A 9,268-nucleotide genomic window follows, 5' to 3' on the forward strand; every position below is an offset into this window, starting at 1 on the left:
CATGCGCTCTGTGTGCCATTTAGGGCTGAATAATACACCATTAGCCGAATACTTCACCATTTGTTTACCTGCAGCCGCTAATGGACCTTTGAGCGGTCTCCAACTTTCAGCTATTGCAAATAGTGCTGTTATGAACATGCACTGACAAGTTTCTCTTTGAACACCTGTTTGCAACTTTTTTGGAGAGGTAACCTCGGGAGTGGGATTGCGGGGTCACATGATAACTTACGTAGGCGTGGTTGAGCAATAGGCAGGCTGGTTCCCAAAATGCCACACTGTTTCACATTCTTATCAGCAATGTATGAGCGTTTGGGCTTCTCCACAACCTTACCAATACCTTCCTTCTTTTCTTTTCTTTTCTTTTTTTTTTTAATTGTAGCCATCTTACTAGGTGTGCTTAGAGTCCTTTGAAAGCATGAATATGTTGATAGCAATCGTTCTCCACGTTTTATGTATATGCGCGGACCTGGTGATCTGGTTACAATACAGATTCTGATTCCCTTGGTCTGGGGTGGGATCTGAGATCTACATTTCTTTCTTTTCAGAGATTTTATTTATTTATTTTTGCACCCATGCATGTATAAGAGAGGAAGAGGGAAAGAGAATACGAGCACATGAGTGTGTGGGGGGCCATGCAGAGGGAGAAGCAGACGCCCCGCTGAGCAGGGAGCCCAAAGTGGGACTCGATCCGGGGACCCTGGGATCATTACCTGAGCCAAAGGCAGACATCTAACCAACTAAGCCACCCAGGCGCCTTGAGATCGGCATTTCTCTCTTTTCTTTGTAAAGATTTTATTTATTTATTCGACAGAGATCACAAGTAGGCAGAGAGGCAGGCAGAGAGAAAGAGGAGGAAGCTGAGCAGAGAGGCCCATGCAGGGCTTAATCCCAGGACCCTGAGATCATGACCTGAGCTGAAGGCAGAGGCCTAACCCACTGAGCCACCCAGGCGCCCTGAGAACTGCATTTCTAACAAACTTCTGGATGATACTGGGACCACTGGTTCATGAGATTCATTTAATGCAGCACAGATCACAGAGAAAGATTATAGTAGTCACTTGCTGAAAACACTCCAACACTCTTCATCTGTAATTCGAATAAGATTCAAGCTCCTCACCATGCTCAGAATGAACCAGCCATCTCCCAGCATCGTCTCCAACCCCTTTCCAACTTTGGACCACACCCCAGTCATTCTGGGTTTCTGTTTTGCCACAAGCCACAGCGTTCCTGCCCCAGGGACTTTGCACTTTCTGTCCCTTCTGCCTGGGATACTCTGTCCCCTGATCCTCACTTGGCTGCCTGTATATGCTTCAGTCCTCAGATCAAATGTCTCCCCACTGTGAGGCCTTCCCAGAGCCCTCGGGCCACCCACCCAGCCCCACCCACTCTCAAGCCCATTTCTGTTGGCTTTTGGTATTGTTGTTGGGTTTTACAGCATTTGTCGATACCACTGTTTGAAATTTTCTTTAAAAAAAAATCTGTTGATAGTTTTACTGTCTATCTCCTGTTAGGAGCATGTCACACACCATGAGAACAAGGTCTCCTCTGTCTGGCTCATTGCTATACCCTAAGGCTTGGAGCAACACTCGACACACAGAGGAATATAATAAATGGTAATCAGCTGAGTTAATCAGTTGATTGCAGTTTTAGGCCCTGGTTATGGTTTTTAGATGTGGTGACGCATATCTGAAATTTAACCCAGAGAAGGTTATAAATCATGACCATAATTATAGGCGCAGAGCACCTTCCTGCATACTTCCAGACCATTTAAATAGTCATCAGACAAAAGGCTTCCGTTTACTTCTACCTCCCAACTGGATTGTGTGTTGGATCTGCTCCCAGATCTACTCCCCTCCCCTCCCTACCCCAGTGCTTTTTGCAGCTGTTTACAAATACGGAAGGGAAAGTGGGAAGCCCCCTTACCTCCACCCGTCCCATTTTTCTTTACCGTGCACATGGGTGGGCGGAGTGAGCATCTCACCCTGGTGTCCTCGACCCCTACTAAGAGCCTTCCCCAGCCCCATCTGACACAGCAGCAGGTTTTCCCCACTTGAATGTCTTCACTATACCACGAAATGCTTTCAGTTTCCCTCCGTGGAGCTGGTATCTCTTTCTTCTCCTTTGCCTTTAGGCTAAAGACTGAATTTCCAAAGCCCTTCCTTGGAGAAGCCCTGCTTCTCTCTCAGCAATCTTATCTGTGTCTCAACTCCCCCAGAGCCTTGTAAGTTTTGCTGTATCAGGTTTCCTTTTGTCTTTCTTGGTTGTTCCCCTCCCCCCGCCCCCCCCCCCGCCCCCCAACACTGGGCATTCATTCCTTTATCATAAAAACAGCTTCCTAGAGAAACACACAATGTTCATAAATCCGATCAGCTTGTATATCTCTGTTTTGTGGAATCATAAGACTTGTTCCCCAAAATCGTGAAATCTGTCCATTTCCAATTTGGTGTCACCTTAAAGTGAACTGTCTCTTTCCAGTTCCTGTCATCTAAACCTGGTAAGTTTCAGATCATTTTTGGATCATTTTCATCTCTCACATACTCAAATCTGTCCTGAAATTCTCGAAAATGTGGTAGTCTACCTTGGCGGATGGGGAAAACACAGCATACTAGGCTGATTTTCCTGGGAAGGAGGTTGTAGTAAATCTTGGCTAAAATATCTTCCTTGCTCTTTACTCTTTTCTGCCTTAACCCAGAAGTTCATCACCCTCTGCTTCTCGTCTGTCTCTTCATTTAGTGATTACGAGCTGAAATTGTTAATGCCAAGGTTTCCCTGAGTGCTGTATTTTAGTCTACCATGCCATTGGCCTTCGTGATAAACCATCTTACATGCTACTAGCTTTCTTCCTTATTACTAAATATCCATCCCCTGTAAAAGCAACATCCGGCTGCTTTTCCCTCTTTGGGGTTTATGGTGTATTCCTGCTTGCTCAACGGTCTTCTTCGCCAGTCTGGGGATTCCCGCTGTCAGAGACCATATCTCATTTATCTTGCTACCTTCAGCATAGAACACAGTGCACACCTCGCGACTGATTCTTTGTAACTGTTCATAGAATATTGATAAAATATGCATGATCACAAGCAAAGAGTCCCAAAACCAAGGGCAGGCAAGACAGAGCATACAGTTGAGTGTGAAATGCGTTTCAGTAAGCTTCTAAAGGAGGGAAGTGAACAGGGTTCACGGAGTTGTAGAAAGCTTTGTGAAATGAACACAAGACCCAAGCTTGGCCACTGGGGAAAATGAGGCCCCTTAAGGAGTCAGCGAGGTGCTATAGGTCGCCAACCTGTCCCACTTAGGTTTCCTCCTGGGGCTGCCTCTTCGTCCCCACCTTCCCAAAGCACTTCCTCATTAGGTCCTCGGCACCCTTCCCTTCCACCTTTACCAACCTGGTCAGAAATCCTCTTACAGTGCTTATCTGTGCAACCTTATCTTATTTTTTAGCTCAGCAAGAGATTTCAAAGCCTCTGATGCACAATGCTACCTTTGTCTCCTCTTCCAAAGGTCCCTTGGGCCAATCTCCCAGCCTGGTATAGTTACTGAGGCTGGCCCTCTGGAGAAACTAGGCTGTGGGGTAATTAGGTCATAGGAAGCCCTGGGCCCAGAGGATTCAGCTGGAGACAAGTCTAAAATTCATAAATAAAGATTGGCATAGCCTGGATTCAAGAGAAGCTAATTTTACATCTGTAGACTCGATCTAACAGAATAGTGGCAATTACATCCTTTCTCTAAAGGTGTAGCCTGCTATGGCTTTTGAAGCATTTATTTTCTATCACCGAATCATTCAGTAGCAAATAATTGTTATTTCTATTTCCCGGGCTCTAACGGGTCTGGGAGCCAGTTACCATTCCCAGTTCATTAACCGACTGGCCTTTGCATTAGCAGCCCCTCCACCGGGGGTTGCCTTGGAGACAAAGCTTCCTGTGGGTAATCCAAGATTATCTAGCTCTTTATCCTGCATGTGACCCTTAATTACTTGCTAAATTAGAACGGTTTTCTGAAAATCACAAGCGGAGGTTAATATGTTCTTCCAGAGCTGGTCGAGCTAAGATGACACTGAATTCACAGGGAATTCAAGTTACGTGATCCCTGAAGGCGTCTCTTTGAGTAAGAAGATGAACTCTCCCCCTGGGAGGCATGGCCCCCCCATAAAGCCCCTGTCACTCACGGTTCCTCCGCCTGCTTTTCTAGTTGCGGTTTAATCTCCTCGGGACAATTCACTATGTCAATATTGAGCAGACTCATTCTGGTGCAGGACCCTGCCTCCATTTATCTTTGATAACTAACTGCTTTAAATTTAAGTACGTATTTTTACCATAATTGCAGGGTTTTACTCTATGCATTTCATCTGTGCAATCATCAAGCTTCATGTACCAATTGGGACAAGCAAGGGAATGGGAGAAACTATTTTTAAAAACAGAAGTGAACACTTTGGGGAAAAAAGTTGGGGCACTAGCGTGTCCTCCCTTATATTATGCAGGCCTCAAAGGGAGATTAGTGGAAGGAGGGACCTTCAGAACGCACCTAATAAGATGCCTCTTCAGATGGGTTTTGGAAGTAAAATATGAGTAAATGCAGGTATTGAATGAGAATATCATGACAGCATGCCGTTTAGCATTACTGGTGGTTTATTCTTCTAGACTATAACGAAACCATCGAGTGTAGTTCTCGAAGTTAAAAAAAGAAACTGTCTTAACATTTAAAATATTGTAAGTAGTTCTCAACATAAAATTAACAAACTAGAAATAGTGGAGAACCTAGAATCTCATAGGCATTCATTCTGGAAGTGTTTAGGAAACAACTGAATTGAATGTGTTAGAAATAAACACATTAAGAAAGAAAGAAGGAAGGAAAGAAAGAAAGACCATTGGTGAATGGACACTTCATATTATTCACGCAGATTTTGAAGTTGTCAAATTGCTAAAGTCCTATTCAACCAGAATGTTCACTGATGACATATAAGGCTTCGTGTGTTCATGATTACATTCCTCAGCGGTATGACACCTTTAAAAATATTTAAGTATCTGTTATGTATAAGGCATCAGCAGCCCTCATTTTGTCTGTATGTAGTGGTCAAAGGAGGAATTGGCAGCGAAGTCCTATGAAAATCATTTTATTAGATTTGATCATAGCTTAATCACGGCATGGGTGAAATACCCAGAAATTGACGATGGTACATTCAGATTAGGCATCAATGAATTTGTTTTTAGAGAGAAGTTTGGCAAATCTTGGAGTGGTTCCTAATGGGAAGAGAATTTCTTTGATAACGTTTTTAAGTAGTTTTGTTCACCGTTTCCAAAAGCGTATTCCACAAGACAGGAGTCCTGCCGTATGTGAACAGCAAAAGGCTCCTGTGACCAAATAGCTTTGGGAAATGTATTGAAACAAAATCATTTGGGCTTCACCACTAGGGAATTTTATGAGCTTTTAACATTTTAATGTGCATGGGCAAGCTCAAGTCTCCTACACTCATTTGCTTATAAAACTTCTATCCTCATAGTATCTCATAGCATCTCTTGGCACTGGGGAGTTTTAAGCAGCACACTCTGGGAAACACTTATTTGTTTCTCTTACTGTGATTGGACGAATGGGGGCAGATACAAATGATACAAAGATTGACCAATCAATCTTTTTTACACCCTCACCTATAAAAGGTACCCTAGTTAAAAACCATCCTGACAAGGATTTAAGCAAATTGTTTATGGCTCTGCCCTAGCAGTTACACACCAGTCTTGCAGAGACAATAATGACTCCAAAAGCCAGGAGAGGCGATCCAGAGAGGGAACACGACTGTTCTGTCTAGAGACTCGGTCCAATTCCATGCTCGCCTTCCTTAGAAATTTTACATCTGGCATCCCTGTTGATTAAAAAGATCTGATCATTGGAACTATGGTGTAATCTTGAACGGAAAATTCGTTGTCCTTATAATCATGTTACCATGTCCTCCTAATTTAGATCACTCTTTGATTTTGCATTCTTAATAGCGTATAAAATCTATGACATTATCATGTTCTTGCTCAAACAAGTGTAGGAGATGCTGTTGGTTGTCTTCTGATCTTCCATTTCAACCCTCTTCTTTCTAAACTGGATCTCAACTTTGGTCAGATACTCACATAGCCCATGTGGCTCAAGGGAGCCAACTCCATCCCCAGTTCCTGAGTTAGATCATGATTTGCCTAAACCAGTGATTCTCAAAGTGTGATCTCCAAACAAGTAGCATTAGCATCACTGGAACTTGCCAGCAATGCAAATCCCTAAGCCCCATCCTCAACCTACTCAATTAGGAACGTTGCAGGTGGAGTTCCACAGATAATTCTGAATCACACTAAGATTTGAGGACCACCGTTCTTAACCAAATCTAGTAATCCCATGCTCTTATTGGTAATTGATTCAGTGTGTGGTCTTCTCTTGGCTGCTGTTAATGTTCCAAAGATGGGCATATAACCTAAGCTGAATAAAGAACAGAAGTTTTGGGGCACCTGGGTGGCTCAGTTGTTTAAGTGCCTGACTCTTTATTTCAGCTCAGGTCATGATCTTGGGGTCCTGGGATCAGCCCAGCATCACGCTCCACATTCAGTGCAATATCTTCTTGGGATTCTCTCCCTCTCCCTCCCACTCGACCCCTTCCCCTGCTGTGAAAGCTCTCTCTCTCTCTCTCTCTCTCTTGCAAATAAATAAATAAAATCTTTGCCCCCTCCCCCCAAAAAAGAATAGAAGAACAAATTCCAAGGTCGTAAGAAATTTTTTTTCTCTCTCCCATGGAATATGAAGAAGGAACTCCCATCTTAGAGGTTGGAGAGAAGACTGAGGACAAAGTGAATACAAGTTAGAGCCAAGGAAATTTCAAAGATGTACAGCAGAGCCTTGTACCAGTCCTATCTCTAATTTACAGTTCTGGGGAAAGCTTACAGTTTATGTTATTGTTTCAGACACTTTAAATTGAGTTGGTGTTTTTTGTTGTTGTTTTGTTTTTGTAGCCCCAAGCATCCCATTTATTCATACCAATTTTCTCATTGTTTAAGATTAAATCTGAATTCTCTATACAGGTTGTATTCTTACTGCCTTGCCTCTAGTAATTGGCAAGTGCAGTATTCAATTATGCTTAATGGGTGATACAAGCGGACACAAGCATGAATGAATAATCAGGCGCTGAAGGATCAAGCAGATAACATCATCATTGTCATTTCTCTTATTAAATATGATTGATTTAGAGTCATGAGGAGGTCCCTGAAATAGTTAATCCATTAATGCAAATAATGAACATTCATGTAGCCTTAGTTTTATTTATTTTTTCTAAAAGATTTTGTATATTCATTTGACAGAGAGAGGGAACACAAGCAGGGGGAGTGAGAAGCAGGTTTCTTCCTGAGCAGGGAGTCCAACCTGGGGCTGGATCCCAGGACCCTGGGATCATGACCCGAGTTGACCCTGGGATCATGACCCGAGACGTTTAACAACTGAGCCACCCAGGTGCCCCTGTTGCCTTAGCTTTAATGCAATAGTTGCTGCAACTAAGTGAAATTTTTTCCAGCCAATTTAAATGAAAATGAGGGTCTATTATAAGGTTACTGAAGTGTCTCATGGACCACAGAGTTTTATCCCTGACTCTAGCCAACAAGAATGAGTACCACTGGTAAGGGCAATGTAGATGGGTTTAAAAAAAATTTTTTTTTTAATTGATCACCAATTATGGAAAAACAAGACATTGATCCACAGAAAAGATGCCTCCCACTCTGCTCCTGGTCTTTTTACTCATTTAAGAGCAAAGCAACATCATAGATTTGTTGAGTGGGACAGTCCAGTTAGTCTTCTGGCATCTAAGACACTAAAACCAGGAGAGGCACACAATGAGTCACTGCTCTTACCAAGAAGGAGTTACAAGGAATCAGTTACCAAAGTGAGCTACGGTGCTGCTACTTCATTTCTTATATCTGTGCTGGGCTCAGTAGGATGGGGAGAGACTTCCATAATTTATTTGGAATTTCTGGCTTAAAATTTGGAGCTTAATTTTTTTGGAAAATTGACTCAGTCACTAGAGGGTGGTAGAAAATCCCTTCTTGCTGTATTTTACAAAACTTAGATATTAAAGACAAAAGACAAACAAACAAAAAACCCAACCTTATGGTATTGACCTAAAGGTAATACGTCATCCTGTTGTAAAGAAGCGAAGGGAAGCCATTCATGACTGATTAATAATTGGGAAAAACTTGAAGAAGGGCTTTTAAGATGTTCAATGTGTTATTTTAGGGAAGATAGACATATAGTTTGAGAAAGAGGACTGTTTCTTATAAATGAAATAGCTAGGGCAAAGCCTTGATGTCAAATGAAAATACTGGGTTAATTTCCTCCTAAATGAGTAAATGTATGTGTATCACCCTGAATGGGGCCTGATACATAGTAGCTGTCAATACATGGGAGCTATGATATCAGTTAGGATTGCAGGTAACAAAACCTGGAAATAATAGCTTAAATGAGTGAGAGTCTTATCTCAGAAAACAGAAGTCTGGAGATAGGCGGACTTGAAATGCCAGAGAGCTCAAGGGAATCATTAAAGATCGGGGCTCCTTTGGCTGCTTGGACCATCATTTTTAGTGGTCACAAGATGGCTACTGCTCTCTAGGCATTGCATACACTTTCAGGCAGGAAGCCCTACAAACAGGGAAAAGGAGAAGTCTTCACCCAGTGAGGTTTTACCTTTTTATTTGGTATCTGACTCTCTCCTCAGGCATTTCTGCCGACTTCTCATTAAATGTCCTGCAGCCTGGCGAAATGAGTATTTCGGCTGTACACCTTGCCACCCTGAACAAAATGGTGTTCTGAACAGAACAAAAGGAGGAACGGGTAGTGTGTGGGTGTTTAGTAATATCCACCTAGGCAATCATGACTTCAACTGAAAGGCAAACCTAAGGAAATACATAGTGGCCGGTGTGATGAGGTGGGATTAGGAGAGAAATGGGTAAAGCCTTCTGTTTTGAATTTATTCACTGTGGCAAATTCTCTTGTGTCTTTTGTTTCGATTGCCCTACTCTGATCTCAGACACTAGTCATCTCTCCTCTAGGGGTTCTCTCTCAACAAGAACCTGCCCCTGTTTTTCTTCTCCTTTAAGACCACTACAGATACTTCCCATTTTCAAGGGGGAATAGGCAAACTCCCTAGCTTGATATTCCTGGCTCTCTGTTTGAAATGCCTGAACACAGGTTGATGGAGCTTAGTAGGGTGGGACCGTCCTATCACCAAACTATGCCTTGTTTCTGGAAAGACTTGTTTCGACAA

The sequence above is a fragment of the Neovison vison genome, chromosome 3 (assembly GCF_020171115.1).
Source record: "Neovison vison isolate M4711 chromosome 3, ASM_NN_V1, whole genome shotgun sequence".
NCBI lineage: Eukaryota > Metazoa > Chordata > Mammalia > Carnivora > Mustelidae > Neogale > Neogale vison.